The sequence below is a fragment of the Chroicocephalus ridibundus genome, chromosome 13 (genome assembly GCF_963924245.1).
Source record: "Chroicocephalus ridibundus chromosome 13, bChrRid1.1, whole genome shotgun sequence".
NCBI lineage: Eukaryota > Metazoa > Chordata > Aves > Charadriiformes > Laridae > Chroicocephalus > Chroicocephalus ridibundus.
The window spans coordinates 3,490,851-3,508,791 of record NC_086296.1 but is presented as its reverse complement, the minus strand read 5'-3'; the positions used below and the strand labels follow the sequence as shown (position 1 = coordinate 3,508,791).

The 17,941-nt window shown below is 61.5% G+C and overlaps 1 protein-coding gene across 2 annotated transcripts in view; it reads left to right on the top strand.

Annotated features, from left to right (window-relative positions):
* The first annotated feature begins 639 nt into the window (after positions 1-639).
* The window catches only part of FAM222A (family with sequence similarity 222 member A), a 31,761-nt gene continuing 14,459 nt past the window's right edge, over positions 640-17,941 (top strand). Inside the window, exon 1 of one of the 2 annotated variants that reach the window (XM_063351040.1) lies at positions 640-753. The gene's annotated coding sequence lies outside the window, so the exon portion shown is untranslated. Of the gene's footprint in view, positions 754-1,036; positions 1,918-17,941 lie in introns of those variants that run through there. The other variant, XM_063351041.1, reaches the window with a different exon arrangement.

Genomic DNA, 17,941 nt, shown 5'->3' with positions numbered 1-17,941 from the left:
GTGTGTGCAGGTTTGGCGGGGTGGCGCGTGCTGCCGGTGCTGCCCCGCCCCCTGCCGCTCCCCCCCCAACCCCCCCCCCCCGCAGGACGCGCGGCGGCGTCCCCCTGGTAACGCGCCGGGGGCGGGGCCCAGCCGCGTGCGGCCGCCGGGCCCCGCGCGGGGCGCTCAGTGTCGCCGCAGCCGCGCGCCGGGCGGGAGGCAGCGCCGGGGGGGCCGCGCCCCGCCACCGCCACCGGCACCGGCACCGCCACCGACCACCGGCACGCAGCGCCGAGCCGAGCCGAGCCGAGCCGCGGCCGCCCCCGCCACCCCCCTCCCCCCCGCCCCCAGCCCCCTCCGCCGCGCCACCGGCCGGCGGGCACCGCTCGCCGCCGCACAAAGGAACCGGAGGACCGGCGGTGTGATGCCCCCGGGAGTCCCCGCGCCGCCTGAGCCCATCTGCGCCGGGGTTATTTTATTTTAATTTTTTTTTTTTATTATTATTTTTTTTTTTTCCCCTCTCGGATATTTTTCTCCCCCCCTCCCGCCCCCCCCTGCCTCCCCCCGCCTCCCCCCCCCCCCCCTCCTCCCCCGCCCGCCCCGGGGGCAGAGCACCGGGAGCCGCCGCACGCTGGCCGCGCACGGGGCGGGGCGGGCCGCCGGCGGGGCGCGGGGCCGGGCGGGCGCCGCCGCTGCTGCTGCGCGGCCCGGGGGGGGCGGCCCGGCGCGCCCCGCACCGCAGCGGCCGGAGCCGGCCCGGATCCAGCTCTGACGGTAACGGGGGGCCGGCGGCGGGTGGGAACCGGGGGGGTTACCGGTGCGGTGAGGAGGGGGTGGGCACGGGGGACCGGGGGGCTCCGGCTCCCGGGGCGCATCAGGAGGCGGCGCCGCCGCAGCGCGGTGCCCGGCGGTGCCCGGCTCTCCGCGGCCGCGCAGCCGCGGGGAAGGCACGGCGGGCGCGGAGCCGGCGCCGGCGGCTGGGGACCGGCTCGCCCCGTCGCTACCGGAGAGGAACGGGAGCAACTTTTTTCTTTTTTTTTTTTTTTTTTTTTCCCCTCTTATTTTTTAATTTTTTTTTTATGGCTTTTTGGGTCGCCTGAGTCGTAAGTGGAAATAAAATATCCACGGGTGCCTCCACGAGGAAAGCTGAGACACTTCCAGCGTGAGCCGTCCGTGAGCTGCTGCTGCCTTTTCTACCGACCCCCGGCTGCCCCTTTTCGCCTGGAAAAAAAAAAAAAAAAAAAAAAAAGGTTTTTTCTCCTCCGCCCGGAACCGGCCGGGGAAAGGAGGCGGCGGGGAAGCGCCCGAGCCCGCAGGGACACCGGAGCGGGTGGTGGCAGAGCCAGGCCACCCGCCATCGACCTCCGCGCTGGTGTGGATACCGCCGGTCACAAAGGAGAGGAGAGGAAAAGGAACCACCCTGCGATGTTTTATTTAAAAGCCCATCTCCCGCGGTGTCGGGTGGCTCTGCCGGAGCAGAGCCGTCTGCGGGCGAAATGCGTCTCCCGAAACAAGCTCCGCTGCGGAGGGAAGCATCCCTGTGGCATCTCCTGGACCATCGGCGCTGGGAATACGCTTCACCGGGGACGAGGCGTCGTGGTCCCCCAGAACGCGGCTGAGCATCCGCCGAGGCTGCCACCAGCTCCGGCCGGGGACGAGCGGGCTGTGCCGCCTCTCCGGCTCGGTCCCCAACAGAAAACGAGGTGTTCCCGGTGCCTGTGGATGTGGCTCAGCCCCAGCATCCCAATCCAGCTCTGGGGAGAGCCCTGAGATCGTGGGAATTTAATGGCTGGAGAGGCAGGGCCCGGCCGCAGCGAGCCGGCGGCAGCTCGGCACGGCTCGCTGCAGGGCACCGCTGCACCGGCTGGAACCGTGGCACGGCTCCGGCCCTGCGGGTTTATTTCCGAGGAGAGGTGGCAGCGGCAAAGTTTTGCAGCCGTGCGTGGTATTTTCCGGGGAATTAATTTGGTTGGCACCGGGCAGTGGTGGTTTGCCTGGCTCTGGTGGTCGGGGCGCAGGTGTCTCTTTAGGGATATTTTTGATATATATGTGTGTATGTGTACATATGTGCATCCCCCTGCAAGGGATGCTCTTGTTCAGAGGCTGCAGGCAGCTTGCCTGGGTGGGCGACGTGCTTCCATGGAGGGCTTGTGGCCGTGGGGATCTGCAGGCGTGGGGGAACCCTCTCTGGGTAAGCCGTGTCCTGCATCTTGCTCGGTCTGATTTTGTGGAATTTGGCAGTTTTGTACCTTCCCGTGCCCCTGCTGTGGGGTTTTACCATCCGACGTGCCGAGCACATGCCATACTTGCCGGGTGCCTGCTCATGCCCGCGCCGGGCTGGTGGGACCCCGGCTGGCAAATCCTTCGCATGCGGGCTCTGGTGCTGGGGGATGAGGTGGGAAATATCCCTGGCAGAGGGCACCCGGCATCGCAGGCCCTGGGGAGGGACTTTTCCTATTTAGGATCCTTAAAACTTTCAGGAGTGAATGGTCAGGTGCCGAGGGCCGTGCTGGGGCGAGCAGCGGTGTGAGCCGTGTGCCATTGGGTCAGGCTGCCTCGAAGCCATAGGGGAAGGAGAGGGAAGCTCTGGCCGCACTGCCTTCCTCTGACCTTGCCTGTAGAACAGGGGAAGAGAAAGCCATTCCCCGGCAGTGGGAGCCTGGCCTGTTTTCCTGGCTTTAGGAATGGCTTTCCTGCCGGCTGAGTGGGTTGGTACCGGTGGGGCGCGTTCTCTGTGCCGGAGCTACGAGATGGGCCCCGTTTCAGCGTTAAAAATGGAAATATCTCATGTGAACATTTATCCCCAGGCTGGAGCAGAGAAGCCCACGGAGGGAGAGAAGGGATGGGGTGGCTGCTGCTGTGCCATGCCCCAGGGGATAGAGGCCCTCCAGGGAAGCCACATCACCTCATTTTTTAAGCCCCTCTGGTTATCTGTTTTATTTGAGCCTGAATCACGCCTCCGTCCCTGCGCAGGCTGCGGAGGAGCATGTTCTCTCCCCGTGCTGTTTTTTAATTGCAGCCCGCTGCCCTCCCTGAGGAAGGGCTCCGGCTCCCAGGGCCGAGGGGCTCCCAGATCCCACGACCCCGTGGCGGTGGTCCGCACCAAGCACGGTGCTCTGTGCCCGCCGCCGTCCCCGAGCTGCCCCCGCGCTCCCCGCCGTGCCTGCGGGATTAGTGCCCGGCCTTTGCACCCCTGCCAGGCGGCAGAGTTAATTTTTTGCCTGAAGCAGGTTCCCTGTGTGGCCTGAACTTGTGCGGGGGGAAAAATCTGGGGTGAAGCCGGGCCTGACCCCGGTGCACCTGCTGCACAGGGACCTACGGCCCTGTAAATATTTGGTGGGAGAGTCAGCCCACCCTGCCATCCTCCTACTACCGGGGTACTGAGGGCAGGGATGCGGGTCCCTGAGTGTGGCGAGTGTCGGGGCGATGGGGTTGGTGGCGGGAGCCTGGTGGCCCAGTGTCTCCTTTTGGGGACAGAGTGGGATATCCGTTGCTGGCAGGATAAAGGTCCTTTTGCTGGTGGTGTCTGATCCTCAGACGGGGGGGAGTCCGTGCCCCGTGCCCCCCCCCGGGGGCTGGCTGGTGCCGCCCGCGGGGATGCTGCAGCTGGCGGGGTGGGCCGGGGGCTGCACCTGCCGGGACCCCCGCTCCCAGCCCCGCCGGCATCTGTGCCGCCGCATGTCCGTCTGCAGCGGGCGCATGCATGCAAAAATAAGACATTTCTTCTTTCTCTTCTGCCTGCGCATTCCTCAAAAAGCTAATATTCATGAAAGGTAATTCAATCAAACCGCGATGCCTATCAGCTAATGCAGCAAAGCTGGCGCAGGGGTGAGAATGGGAGCCAGGAACACAAAAGCCCTGTTTTATTACCTCCTGCTTGCCTGAGAATTGCTTTTCTCCCTCGAGTGAGCCGGCTAAAGCTGGCTTTATTATGTTAACCTATTTGCGTGTCAAGAGCTATTGTGCCTCTCTTTATCTGTGTTTGTATTTGCTCGATGCAGGGAATAAAAGGACGAGGCGAAAATGGATGGCTGGTCAGTGCTTTGCACTCTGGGGGCACTGATTGGTTGCTAAGTGATTTGCATCCCCGGTAATCGCTTTTATCTCGGAAGGATGTCGTGTATAATTATAAGCCTACTGACATCTTTTGAAATCTGCCTAATGGGTGTTTTTAATTTACATGGGAAGCAGGGGCTATTTGTGTTGCTCTGATTACAGGTTGTGCGAGTATATGGTTTAAAATATAGATATTTACATAGACGTGGGGGACCGTGAGTGATGAGGCTGTGATTTTTGGCGAGTCCCCTCTCTCCCGGGGACGGGTGGGAGAGCAGAAGTCACTGTGCGTGAGTTTGGGGTTTAATCTCTTAGCACAGCCCGGGGTGGTGCTGGACCATGTGCTCGGCCCGGGCATCAGCCGTTCCTATCGCCGTCCCGTGAAATAAAACAAGAGGTGGGCTCCTGGCTGCTGCAAACTGGACCCGTCTGTGCTGCCCGTGTCCGTTTATCCTCCGGAGCTCCCAGGATGAGGCACTGGGGGGGCCACGGCACCGAGCCCCGGCTCCGGGCATCCATGCCAGCGTGGGGCTGATGGTGCTGAGCATCCCTGCCGTGCTGTGGCCGGGGAGCTGGCTGTGCCGGGCGAGGGAGACCCCGGGATCTGTGGCTTCTCGCTTGCCCCCCGCATGCAGAGAGTGATGGGTGCTTCGCTGGGACGGGGTGGGGGGTAAATATTTAACCCGTGCTCTGGCTGAGCCCTGCCGCGTCGTGGTTCTCGGGAGCCGTGTGATCCTGCGTCTTTATTAGAGCTGCAGCTGGTGGGTTCGCACGGCCGCGGTGGAGCCGCTGTGTTCTCTTATGGCAAATAAAGCTCCCTGTCACCTGCGGTCCCGCTGCCAGCCCCGGGCACCTGCACCCGGCGGGCTCCGGACCATGAGCGCACCGGAGCCTGCTGAGGCGTTAACGGGGCTCAGGGTGTGCTCCTGGCGTTGGGGGCATCGGCAGTGCCGTGGGTGCAGCTCCTGGGTGGGTGGTGGGACGTGGGTGCTCCAAGACTGTCCCGGGTGTGTTCGGGTGTGGAGGAGCCCCGGTGTGTCAAGCACCCCAGCAGCAGCGCGGTGCCGAGCCGGCCATGCCGGCGGCGCGCTCAGCTTTCCTGCTTTCTGCCTCCGTGCTGGTAAATCCTTGCGGTGCCTCAGGGGCTGCCGGGGAAGGGCAGAGGTCTGAGGTGGAGGTCGCAGTGAGATGAGGGGTGTTGGGGTCCTTCCCGGGGCTTCATGCGCCAGGACTGGGACATCTCTGAGACACGCAGAGGTCTTGACACGAGGTCGGTGCTCGCGATGGGCACAGGGGCCGGGGTCCCTCTGTGGTCAGTGCCGGGCTGGGAGAGGGTGCAGGGCGGGTCCCAGGGACAGGTTACCCTTGCGGGCAGCTCGCACCAGCTGCCTTTCTCCTCCTTCTCCTCCTCCTCCTCTGGGAAAGACCACACCTGGATTACAAGCGTGCCCAAGCGTGCGCCCCGGCTCCCTCCTGCTGCGCACAAGGTGACCCCATGGATTTACTGGGCTGAGGGGGTTTCGTGGCAGTGCCAGGCCGGTGGGAAACGCGGGTCCCGGGAAAAGTTGCTATGGTGGGGGTGAGTGCCGGACCCTGCGCCCCGGGGTGCTGCGCCCTCCTGCGTGGGCAGCCCCCCGTCCATCCCGTCCGGCGAGCGACGGGCGCCGCTATTTATGGCTGACTGTAAACAAACTCCCAATGAAAGAAAGTTAATGACCTGAGACTGACGGGAGCCTGCTGGGAATTTTTATAGCCCTTGGGACTCCTTTCCCTTGAAGAGAGAATACATCAGCGTTTTAACCCAAAACGGCGAGCCGGGCGGTGTGGCGGCCGGGGGACAGACCCAGCGTGGGGAGGTGTTTCGGAGGGGTTGGCCCTGGGCGAGGAGGGGGTTTCTGTGGGATGCTGGTGGGGGGACCCGGCTCCCGAACCTCTCCCCGTCCTCCTGTGTGGGACTGGGGTGCGCAGCCCCCTCCTCGCCCCGGCAAGGGCGGGCATGTCCTGGGGTCTGGGGCTCTCCAAGGCTTTCACCATCTGCCTCTTGCAGGTCATCTCTGCCGCGCTCCAGGCTAGAGCTGGGGCTGGCTTAGCGTCACTGGTAACCACACTAATAAAGCCTTAATACCCTGCAGCGGGGAGATTTCGCTGTGGGAGATAAAATATTCATATTGCTTTCGAATTCAGCCTTGGTTGCACGACAAGGGTGACGCGGGGGAGACGGGAACGCTGTGGTGTGGGGCGCTCCGCTGCCCCGCTGCCCTGCCCGCCCGCCCGGCGCGCTTAATATCGCATCCTGGCTAATTGCAGGGTATGAATATCGCCGCCGGTGCTCTCGGGGGACAGGATGGCGAGCACAGCGCGGGGTGCCCCGCTCGCCGCCTGCTCCCGTCACTGCCACCTCGCACGCGCAGCCTCCGTCTGCGTGCGACGCTTGATTTACCGAGAAGAGCTGGCAGTTAAACCTGACAAATTGAAGGCGGTTTTAAGTGTTTCAGGTTAATTAATAGTCAGGGAAGTATCAATTTTTTAAGGGATGTTCTTGGCTTGCAGGGAGAACCGAAGCTTGACTTTCCCTTTGGAAAGTAACACTGTCTGCACGGGTCCCCCTGACAGGGGGATGGAGCCGGGCTCGGTAGCATTCCTCTCTGGTTTCTGACCCCCAGCCTTGTATTTCTGCTTAAATTTCTCGCCCCGTGTGGCTGGTGCTGAGGGAGGCTCTGGGATGGGGAGGGATGGAGCCATCCTGCACGACCCAATAGCCAAAAGGAGTGCCAAAGCCCCACCGCTCCTATGGGTGCTCTTTGGGGGTCCCGTCATCCTCTCTCTTTTCGTGATGGCCTGCTGCTGCTGAGGTCTGTGCCATGGCAGCAGTGCACAGCTGTTCTGCTCCGGTGACCAGAGCGTTTTGGCTGTAGCCACCTGTAGCGGTGGCTCCCTGCTCCCATGGGGGACCCGCGGGTGAGCACCGGCGTTACTGGGACCATCAGGCTTTGTCCTGGCCCGGGAGCTGATGCGGATGAGTTGAAGCTCCCCTTGCTTCACGCACGCGTGACCCAGATGCTCACACCTGCTCACATCTGCCGAGCTTGGGCCGTGGGAATTGCCCTCCAGGGTTCAGGTTTTAAAAAAGTCATAATGAAAGATTAAACTTGCGTGTAAGAAGGAAAGGTAGAAAAGCAGCAGTGCCCGGTCTCTGGGTGTGTGCAGCACGGAAAGCCTCCGAGCTGTGTATGATCAAGACTGGGTGGTACGGGCACCCGAGCAGCGCCTGCGGTGGTCGCGGTGCCAGGGGGGTGCGCCAGGGGTGGGCACCGCTGGGGGTCTCACGCTGGGTCGTGTCCCGGAGCATCACAAAGCCTTCGCCGGGCCACCTGCGCCATCTTTCCCAGCATAGACTGGGGTGCGGGTGGAAGTGGTGTTTTTTCAGCAGCCCTAATGCTTGGGGATATGAGAGATTAAGGTTAGTGACCATTTTTTAACTCAATAAAGGGGAAGACAAGCCGGAGTCTGCAGTCCAGAGATATAATTAGTTCGCAGCAGTGGTGCTTTCTTGATTTAGCTTCAGAGAGCAGAACAAGACAAGGATGTTATACCCAATTAGCAATAACATACAGTCTGAGCCTCGCTAGGTGAGATAACAAGCCATTTTTATAGCTCTTCTTTACAGACTTTTTTTTGAGGGGGGGGGGATGGGGAAGGGAGAGAGGGACCGAGTCTTTATTTCTTTTCATCTGGGAACAATTATTAGTGAGCTCAGAAAGCCCAAAGCCGAGTGATACGTTGGCCAACACAGATGATTAAAAACAAAATGAAAAGCTGAAAAAGCCTGGGGCTGGGCTGGGGATGTCTGTCCGTCCATCCCAGCGGGCTACACGGTGGCCCCAGGGCAGCCGGGGGGAGGCTGGGTGGATGCTGGCCGTGTCCCGGCAAGGACACAGGCAAGGGCCACCCACTCACCGTGGATGTGTCCTATCTGCTGCAGCGAGGGTTTATGGCAGCACGTGGACTGGCAGCGCTGCCCGGTGCCTGCGGGGTGGCCGTCGGCGCTGCTGCCATCCCGGCTGTGCCCCGAGCCGTGTCCGTCGGTGGCCACGCCGGTCCCTCAGCAATGTCACCCCCATCCGCGTCCCCTGCACGGCACCGGTCAGATGCCAGCTGCCTGCTGTCTGCCAGCGCCCTGTTCCCGCTTTATATTGCGGATCGATGGGCCATTGATTTTTCCTCCCGTGTAAACCTGGACGGGTTGGGGCTGCGGAGGGTTTTCGTGCACGTCTGGCTCCGGCTCTCCCGAGGTCGGCGCATCCCGTGCCGGTCTCCACAGCCCACCCACCCTCCCGCGGGTCTCTGCGTGGCGGCGAAACTCAAGGACATCCAAAAAAACCAGCCTTGTAAAAAGTCTAGAAAACTCAGGTTTCATTAATCAGCTTTTAATAATGGACTGTGCTGTTTACGTGGGTCACTCGCCGGCTGCTCTCCCCTCTCCTTGCTCCCCGGGGCAGCAGCCCCAGCCCCGGACCCTCCTGCGTTGCCCGGTGAGATCGTGGCGGTGGGGACTGGTGGGGACCCGGCTGCGTTTGGGGCACCCATGGGAGCAGGGTGGCTCAGTGCTTCCCTCTGGGCATGGTCAGCGTGGGACATCCCTGGGGACACCTCTGCCCCAGAGGGGTCTCAGGGTGGGGGACATTCTCCCTCCTGGTGTGTCCCCTCCGAGCCACCCCTCTCCCACGGGGCAGAGCCAGGGGACGGGGCAGGAGCTGCTCGCACCCTCGGGAGTGGGGGCAGGGGGCTGCTGTCCCCTCCCCTGTTCTTCCCGTCCCCTTGGCAGAGAGTTGATGGGCAGTGTCCCCTGATGCGGGGAGTTCTGGCCGTGGGGGACCACTGCAGTCCGTCCCTTGGGACCCCCAGCCCACCCTGGGGAGCATGTCCCCTTGCAGGGCGCTGATGGGGACAGGGACGGGGACAGCCCGGCTCTCCTCCCCACCAAGCGTTCGGGAGAAGCCGCAGAGCCGCTCTCCGGACTATTAACGCCCCACAACGATCATCAGCTCTCGTCGTAATCATTAAGACTATTAGAAAGAAATGTTGGCTTGCAGCTAATGTCAGACTTTCTGTTCTGCTTTGCAAACGCGCACAATTAATGCCAATCAGCCGGGGGAGGCAGCCAGCTCGCAATCACGGCGCGGCTGTCAGCTCTTGCCATCCCGGCTTGTACATTTTCATACAATTGCTATAAACATCCGAGGGAAACTCCGCGTTCTTCTTCGGCGGGTGCGGGTATTGTTCTCTGTTCCTTTTAATTACTCGGCATTCAGCAGCTCATCCGGCCTCGGATTGGTGGGGGGAAAGTAGGGCTCTGTAAAACAAATATATAAATCTCGAGAGATGCCTTATTCTCCCCATTCAGTGGCTGCGTTAGGTTATGCGCGGCTAAATAAGGAAAGCTTGTTTAATTTTTCTTTGGCTTTTTCTTCTTCGTCCCCCTTTCTTTGTGTTGCTTTTTTCCCCGCTGGGACACAGGCTGGTCCCTCTCCCCCAGGGAACCCCAAAAGCAGGGCCAGCTTGGGAGAAGAGGGGAATGGGGAAGAGCTGGAATTACTTGACCGGATGGTGGTATAATCCTCGTTACAAAAGTACACATCAATTATAAGAATTCCTACAGTAATCTTAGAAATCTATCTTTTCTGCTGAACCAGCTCATTAAAGAGCACCATTCATTTCCATCTCTCCGGGCGAGAAGGGTTTAAATCTCCCGAGCTTTGTATTACAAAATAGACTTAGGGTGATGGACTCTTGTTAAATATTAAAAGAAAGAAGTTGTTTTTTTTTTTTTTTTTCCCCTTTTTTCCCCTCTTTTCCCCCAGACTGGCAGCGCAGACGAAGAGTAACGTAAGGAGGGGAGGCGGGGGGGTCCAGGGAGGGGGGGATTCCCTGCCGTGAATAGCTTCCCCATCTGTCAGCGGGGCGATGCGGGGCTGCGCTCAATGGGCGCCTTTGAGGACCCCGCGCCTCCCCTCGCCCGGAGACCCCAGCCAGCGCCGGGGGCGGAGGGAGGGAGGGAGGGAGGGAGGGAAGGAGGGAGGTTTCCCCGGGCCGCCCTGGCAAGCCCCCGAGCCTGCGCTGGACCCGGCCGCCGGCACAGGCAGGGCTTTTGTCTGCCGTCGGGGCAGCGGCCAGCCACGGGGCGAGGGACGGGCACAGAGCCCCTTTGTGTGCAGCTGCACCCCGAGGCGAGCAGGGGCAGCGGCGACGGAGCGGGATGCGGGGATGGGAAGTGCTGGTGGGGATGGGGAGTGGGTACCCAGGGATGGGGAGCAGGACCCAGGGATGGGGAGCAGGTACCCAGGGATGGAGAGGGGGTACCCCGGGATGGGGAGCGGGTACCCGAGGATGTAGAGTGGGTACCCGGGGGTAGACAGTGGGTACCCAGGGATGGGGAGCGGGTACCCGAGGATGTAGAGTGGGTACCCGGGGGTAGACAGTGGGTACCCAAGGATGGGGAGCGGGTACCTGGGGATAGGGAGTGGGTAGCCAGTGATGAGGAGTGGGCACCAAAGGACGGGGAGTGGGGACCCGGGGATGGGCAGAAGGACCCGGCGATGGAGAGTGGGTACCCAGGGATGGAGAGTGGGTACCCCGGGATGGGGAGCAGGACCCGGCAACAGAGAGCAGCGGCCGGCCAGGGTCGAGGGTGGCACGGGGCGATGTGTGCTCTGCCGCGGAGGCTCTGTGCAAACACGTTAATTTGTTTTCTTTCTTGCCTCGCCTTTCAGGGTAATTGGTTGCATTTGAAGCCTTTGTGAAAGCCTTTGATTATAGTAATTTCAGCAGCGCGATCTACCCTGGATTCCTTCGTCAGATTCTTTCACAGCTCAGGCGCTCGGGGCTGTAATTACCGAGCGGCGCGCGCCTGGCTGCCGTGCATGCTGCAGCCGGACGGGCGGCTGGCCGGCCTGGGCACCTCAGTGCCGCCGCAATAACTGGGGGGTCCCCAGGACCCCCCTCAGTGTGGGGGGCAGGTAAGCCCCTGAGATGGGGCAGGAGATGCCATGCCGGGTGCTGGGCAGCTTTGGTCTCTGCGGTGTCGAGTCTGTTGGGTCTCAGCTGGGGACATGGGTGCTGCATGTGCCCAGGGGGTGGGCGCCCATGCCAGGCTGGGGTCCTGGCTCCTCCAGGTCCGGGTTACTTTTAAATGCTGCTCCGGAGGTCTCCCTGGAGCTGCTTGGCTTTTCGGCTGGTTTGATCCCGCATCTTGGCTAGGGCTGGGATCGAAAGCCCCGTGAGCATCCCGAGCATCCGGCGCTCGCTGCCGGGGATGGTGGGCAGCTCGGTGGGCTCATCCCCCTGGCCCCCTCTCCCCTGACCATGGGGAGGCTCGATGGAAGCACAGCGTGACCATGTCGGATGAGTGAGGTTTCGCTTCCGGGGGCTGGGCAGAGGCTCCCGCGGGGTACCAAATGAGAGGAGACACATAGGTCTAGGTAGATGGTGCCCACACGCTGTGCGCTGGCCCTGCCGGCACCCCACTGCCTGCAGCCAGGGTCGGGCTCCGCCAAAAACACCGAAGGCACCCGAGCGGGGCCCTGACCTTTGCTAACGGGGCCGCTCCCCCCCCTCGCTCCTGGCATTTCTTTCCCAGTCCCACGTAATGACCTTCTCAGCAGCGGAGTGCCAGCGTCTGCCACTTCCAATTACCCACGCCTGCCCAGCGCCGCAGCCTCTCCTCGCCCGGCGGCGGCACGGGGGCTTCTTCCTCCCTGGCAGGATGGCAGCGGGGGGACATTATACCGATGTCCCTCACCCTCCCTGCTCGGGGACGCTCAGGGACCCGCCGGCGCTGCCCAGGGCTCCGGCTTCTCTGCCCTGGGGCGCTGGAGATGCTTGGGTTTCTAGAATCATTATTAACCTGTTCGAGAGCTGTTCCCGCTCGCAGCTAAAATAGATCTTTAATCTCTGCCCAAAATAGCTCATTTGATGAGAGGCCTCCTTAAAGCTGACACATAAATTTAACCAGGCTGCCCGAGCCCTGCGCGAGGATGTCTGCAAATGCTCAACATCACTCGAATTGGTTTTTTTTAATTCCATCGTTACGGACACATCTGATACGTTATTTCTTCCATTGGGTCATTTGTACTGGTCGAGAGGCGATTTGCTTGTGTCCTTCTGCTCCGGGCTGTGGCAGCCGTGCTCCCGTCCCAGCCATCCTGGCCCCACTCATGAGAAAAAGGATATTTTGGATCTTTTTTTTTTTGGATGTTGATGTTCTTAATGGTTCAAGGTTTCTCCTTGGAGCCACCCTGGGAGCAGAAACCTCTGCACTGGGATGGGAGAGACCTTTCCTCATTGCTGCGAGGGGATGCTCAGTCCGGCCACCTGCGCCGGTGCTGCTCCTTCCCCGGCATTGTGCCGCGGCCGGTGAGCTCTGTGCTGTTCTGGTGTCGTGGCAGCCCTGAAAAGGCACCATCCAGCTGGCAGTGGGGCACCAAAATGTTTCCTCCTTAAGTAAAGGCAGGCTCTGGGGCAGCGGGAAAAGGGGATGCTCAGTGTTGGAGCTGTGGCCGCCCCCAGGTGGGGGCTGAGATGGGGCACAGACTCTGGTCTCTCCCTGTCCCCATGTGCCTCCTGGTGTCCCGGCACTGGAGGGGACCGTCCCCTCGCCGTGCAGGTTGTGCTCAGCAGAGGCTTGTGCACCTGCATCCCCAGCGCAGTGTGCACCCACGTCCCCGGTGGGGTGTGCATCGTCGCCTCCGTGGGGTTTTCCCTGCAGGCTCCGTCTCCCAGGGTGGGGGCTGGTGGAGAAGCTGGGGGGCGAGGGACGCCCCCCGGCTGTGCAGCTGAGTGGGGTTCAGCCGCCAGGGCCAGACCCACAAGCCGAGGGCGCAGCTCTGCTCGGTGCCAGCCGGGTCCTGGGCACCTTCCCCACGTCTCCGCAGGGCAGGGGATGGGAGAAGCCGCTCCGGCGGTGTGGGTCGCTCTCCCAGCACCCCCAGCCCCCCGCTCCCCCGCCACCCCAGCGAGATCCCGAGCAGCAAAATAATCACTTTCAGCATCATTATCCGTTGCAAACCTCAGCTTCCAATTTTAATCAGAGGAGCTGGTGTTGCTTTAAGATCTGCGGGTTTTAAAGATCACAAGAGGGGTTAGAGAAAATTACCCTTGACTCTTACATGCTAATGTAATCTCTAACCAGATCTGCAGCACTGCAGCTAAAATTGCTTTTTAGATTAACATTTAATTATTAACAGGGCCCCCTGAAAGGCCTGGGGCTGGAGTGCGCGGAGGGGAGCGGATTAGCCGGGCAGGATGGAGCGGCGGCCGGGCGAGGGGAAGGTTGCGGCACCGCACCGTGCTTTATGGCAGCCCCCAGCACGGCGGCGGCAAACTTTCTGCTTTATTTTATCTGGTGCTCCCCGTGATTTACGGAGGGGTGACCTTTCCCGCGCTCGCCCGTCGCAGGGCCGAGCTGCAGCGTCGTCGCTCGCCGAGCGCCACGTCCCCTCCACCGCCTCGGCGGGGGGACCATAAATCTGCTGCTGGCTGGGTGGGAGATGGGCACGAGCTGGCACGGCAGCTGCCTGCACCGCCGCGGTGCCAGGCAGCAGCGCCAGCAGAAAGCCCGTTTTCCGCCCTTTGTGCATGGGGGCGAAGCCTTCCTCCCCTGGCACCTCCTCACCCGCGCAGGAGGGATGCCATCTGATGGGAGACCAGTGTCCATGGGGACTGGGGACGGTGGTTGAAGCCGTGCCGGGGCTGCTGTGGGGGTAGCACTGATGGCTGCGAGGAAGAGGAGCTCCCTGGTGGGGCGGTGGGTTTCTCCTTCATCCCAGCATGGAGGGACGAGGGACGGGGCTGTGCCCGGTAGCGGCAGGTAGCCCCGGCACCGTGGCAGGCAGGTTTGTTGCGTTTGGCACTCCAGGAGCCAGCGAGGGCTTTTGCTGAATTTATCGGTGCTGCTGGCTTGCGGGGGTCGCTGCCAGCCTTGGCCTGGCTCCCACGCTGTCCGTCTGTCTGTCTGGCGCTGTCAGAAGCCTCTGGTGCCTCTCCTAGGCAGGGTGACCCGGTCACCTCCTGTCCTTGTGCCGAACCCAGCCCTATTTTTTAATAGCCAGGGGGGGAGACGCAGCGTCGTGACTCAAATGGCTTTCCAGCATCCCCGTTCCTGCCCCTCTTCGTCTCCCAGCCCCAAAAACTCCCTTTTTATGGGCTTGCACCCCAGGGCGCCCCGATAACGCCTGGGGAAGGATGCGCACACGTTGCACCGGAGCCTGGATGGTGACCGAGACCTTGTCCCTTGCTTTTCCCAGCGAGGGGACCCAGGCCCAACCTGCTGCCCGGGGCACAGACCCACTTCAGGCTGAGACTTTAGAAGTTCCCTTCTTTTTTTTACCCCCCCCACCCCCACCCCACCTCCTGTCACATTTTCTTTTATCTAAATCCTTGCCTGCGAAAGCCTCTATCGACAGCTGCGCCGGCCTTATCTCGCTGGAGGGACCTTTGCGGGGCTCTCGGAGGAGATAAGCCCGACTTATCAGCCGCTGATGTCAGAGGAGGTGCCAAACCCTCCCGTCACGGGGACTTTAGACATAGAGGGTGGGGTTTTTTTTTGGTTTTTTTTTTTTTTTTATTAAAGTCACAAAGACCTTGGGCTTATAAATAGTGTGATGTAGAGATAGGGCTTCGAAATTAGCTGGCCTGGAGTTGGGGGGTGGGAAGGAGCGGTCGGAGATGGGCTGGGGAAGGATGGAGGGGGATGATGCTGGGGCTGGGGAGTGATGCCATGGGATGTGGGGCTGGGGCTTCTGGGGGACCCTAGTCTGGGTGTCCCCAAGGGACCCTGATCCTGACATCCCCAAGGGACCCCGCTTCTGGCATCCCCAAGGGATGTTGTTCCTGGCATCCCCAAAAGCGGGATGCTCTCCCCGTGTGCCGCGGTGCCGGCTGTGCCACTGGCCGGGTGGTGGCCGGGCCATCGGCGGAGACTGGGCAGAGGCCGTGCAGACTCCGGGGCGCTTGGGCAAAACTGCTGAGTGTTGTCTTTCCTGCCATGAAAGAGCCAGAGCAGCTTGAACTAAATCGGATCCTGCTGATTGGAATTAGTTCAAATGCAGATGGAGCTAACTAAGCCGGCGCTAAGCGTTCGGACAGCCCAGCGCCCAATTCCCATCAGCTGATTCAGGGGCTTTTCTGAGCGGCATTAACGAAATGCCACCGCGGCACAGATGCCCATTGTGCCGGGCGCCCACCCTCTCGCCTACGGGCGCTTTAGGGGGCCGGGGGGTGCCCGGCAGGGTGCCGGGATAGAGGGACAGTGTCGCGGTGTGTGCGGCCACCGGGGCCGTCGTGGTTATGAAGCGTGCCCGTGAAGGTGGGGTGAAACACAGCGTAGCTGTCGGAAAAATCGTCTCCACTGCGCGACGCTGGGAGACGGAGGCAAAACTGGCGTCTGAATTAATCGGCAGCTTTATTTAGTTTGGCATGTGGCTCCCGCGTCTCTCCCGGCTGATGCCGATGATGGTCCCGCTGTGCATGGCTGAGGGTCGGGATGGCTCCTGGTAGCCATCTGGGAGGCTGCTGGGCTGTGCGTGGGTGTGTTTGGGGGCCCCAGAGAGCAGTGGTGGGGAGAGCACCCCTGCCATCATGGGGGTGTCCCCAGGGGACCTGCATTGCTGGACCCCCAGGGTTAAGGGTGCCCACAGCTCCTGTGACTGGCCACGAGCATCCCCCCTTCCCCCAGAGCTCAGCCCTGGAGCGGGGCTGCATCCTCGCCCTCCCTCCTGTTGGTATCTGGATTTGGTGGCCCCATGGTGGCCACATCCTGTCCCGTGGGGCGGGTTGGCCTCTCCGCTCGGCCCATGCCACCCCCTCCCCTGGGTGCTTTTTCCTTGCTCTTGGGTCCCCAGGGACCAGCAGGCACCTGACGTGCATCCGCCAGCGGCACGAGCCACCCACGAAGCCCGTGCCCAGGACGCGGGGACAGGGACACGGGGCAGCGTCCTGGCGTTGAGCTGGCCTCGCTGCAGGGGAGGAGGTGACGTCTGCCCGCTAATCGGCCAGATGGTGACAGCCGGCGGGACGCCAGCCCCGAGGTGACCGCGTAGGTGAGGCTCAGGTACCCCGCTGCCGCCAGCCCCCGCGTGGCCGTGGGTGCCCTGACCCGGGTCCACCCCGCGGGGACGGGGACAGGGATGGCGCGGCAGCTCTCCGGTGCGGATGCAGCCGCCGCCACTGCCACCGTGTGCCGGGGGAGCCGCGGCGCGCCGGGAGCCGGGGCTGCGTAATGAACCCCGAGTCCCGGCGGGGAGAGGCGAGCTCCCCGGCAGTCAAGTGCGCTCAGCCTCTGAATAAGAAGCACTTCATTCTCTTTTCAAACTGTATAATTTCTGCCTGATTGTAATGGCATATTTTAAAATTACCAGAAATCGAAGCCAGAAAATGGATACGGCTGCTTTTACTGCGAGCTGCGTTAACAAAGGATATGTAATGCATGAAATAAAAACACCTCCCTGCCCCCCTCCTTTTTTTTTTTTTAAGACAGTAATAGGAGAAAATTGGTTTTGAAACTGAATAAAAGTCCCTTTCAGAGGAAATCATTTCTTTCAGGGTACCTTTGCTGAAAGTAAAATAGTGAATAATGAAAGGTGGTTACATGATTGTCTTTCATTTAGAGAGCGCGAGGACAGATGGAATCTGGGAGAAATGCACGATTGGAATAATTGCATGGTAACAAGGCGCTTGTTGTGAAATTAGTATCTTAAGAAAGTAGTGAAAAAGGCTTTTACTCATGAATACTTCATTATTAGGAGAAAACAGCACGATTTGGGTTCTCCAGACACCTGCTTGGTATTAGATGACTTCCTCCTCCCCTCCTGCTCCTCACACCTTTCACTAACGAGTCTCTCCCTTGTTAGTTTGTAGTGGGGGGGGACTGGGTGAGAGCCTGGCCACGGCACTGACACCCAGTTCAGGTCCCGCCACCGCTGGCCACCCAGCCCGGGGACGAGCCCAGAGCCTGGGACCCCACTGTGCGGTGGAGGGGGGCCACGGGGCGGGAGCGAGCGGCAAGCGCCGCGGGTGCCGGGTACCGTCGCCTGCGCACCGTGGTGGCTGCGAAGGCGTGTTTCGTAGGGTGACGTTTGAACCGTCGGAGCAAGGAGAGCCCCGGGCACAGCTCCGGGAGCATCCATTTGTGCTTTGCTGCCCAGCGGTGCATGCCCAAACCCACCACGGCACAGCTCGCCCGCACACCGGCCCTGGCGTCGCTTGCGTGCAGGAAACATCCCATTTGCCGGATGGCTGCAGGAGGAGATGGTCGCCCTGCGATGAAGTGATGTGCCCAGCCGTGACCCCCAGCCATCAGTAAAACGTGCCGCTGGGAGAGCGACGGCTCAGAAGCCACGACGCCGGAGGACGGGCACCGCTGCCTGCTTTTCTGCTGCTCCTGCCCACGTCTCCCTGCCCTCTCCAAGCGGGAATATCGCTCCCCGCGCCAGCCGGAGCAGCGGGAGGGTGTCAGCAGCAACTGGTTATAATTCATGCCCTCCGCGGCGGCTCGTGAAGGATGTACAATTAGCAGAGCGGTGGCGGCGATGACTTTGGCCTGACCCCTCCAGCTTTTGTCAAGCAGATTTTGATGCCAGCTGGGAGCTGGCGACGGATCCCAGGACCCCGAGCGGGATTTTTAACGCCGTCTTTCCCCAGCCTTGGCCGGAGCCGGTGGGGTCGCTTTGCTGGGGGGTGCCGGCTGGCACGCCGGCGGAGCGGTCTGGCACTGCCAGGAGCACGGTGCCGGAGGGATGCCCCGGCTCTGCCCCTTTCCCAGCAGGAAGGGCGGAAAGCTTTACAGGAAGCACAAATCACCCACGGAGACCTTTGTATTTATTTTATATACATTCGTATTTATTTAAGGCTT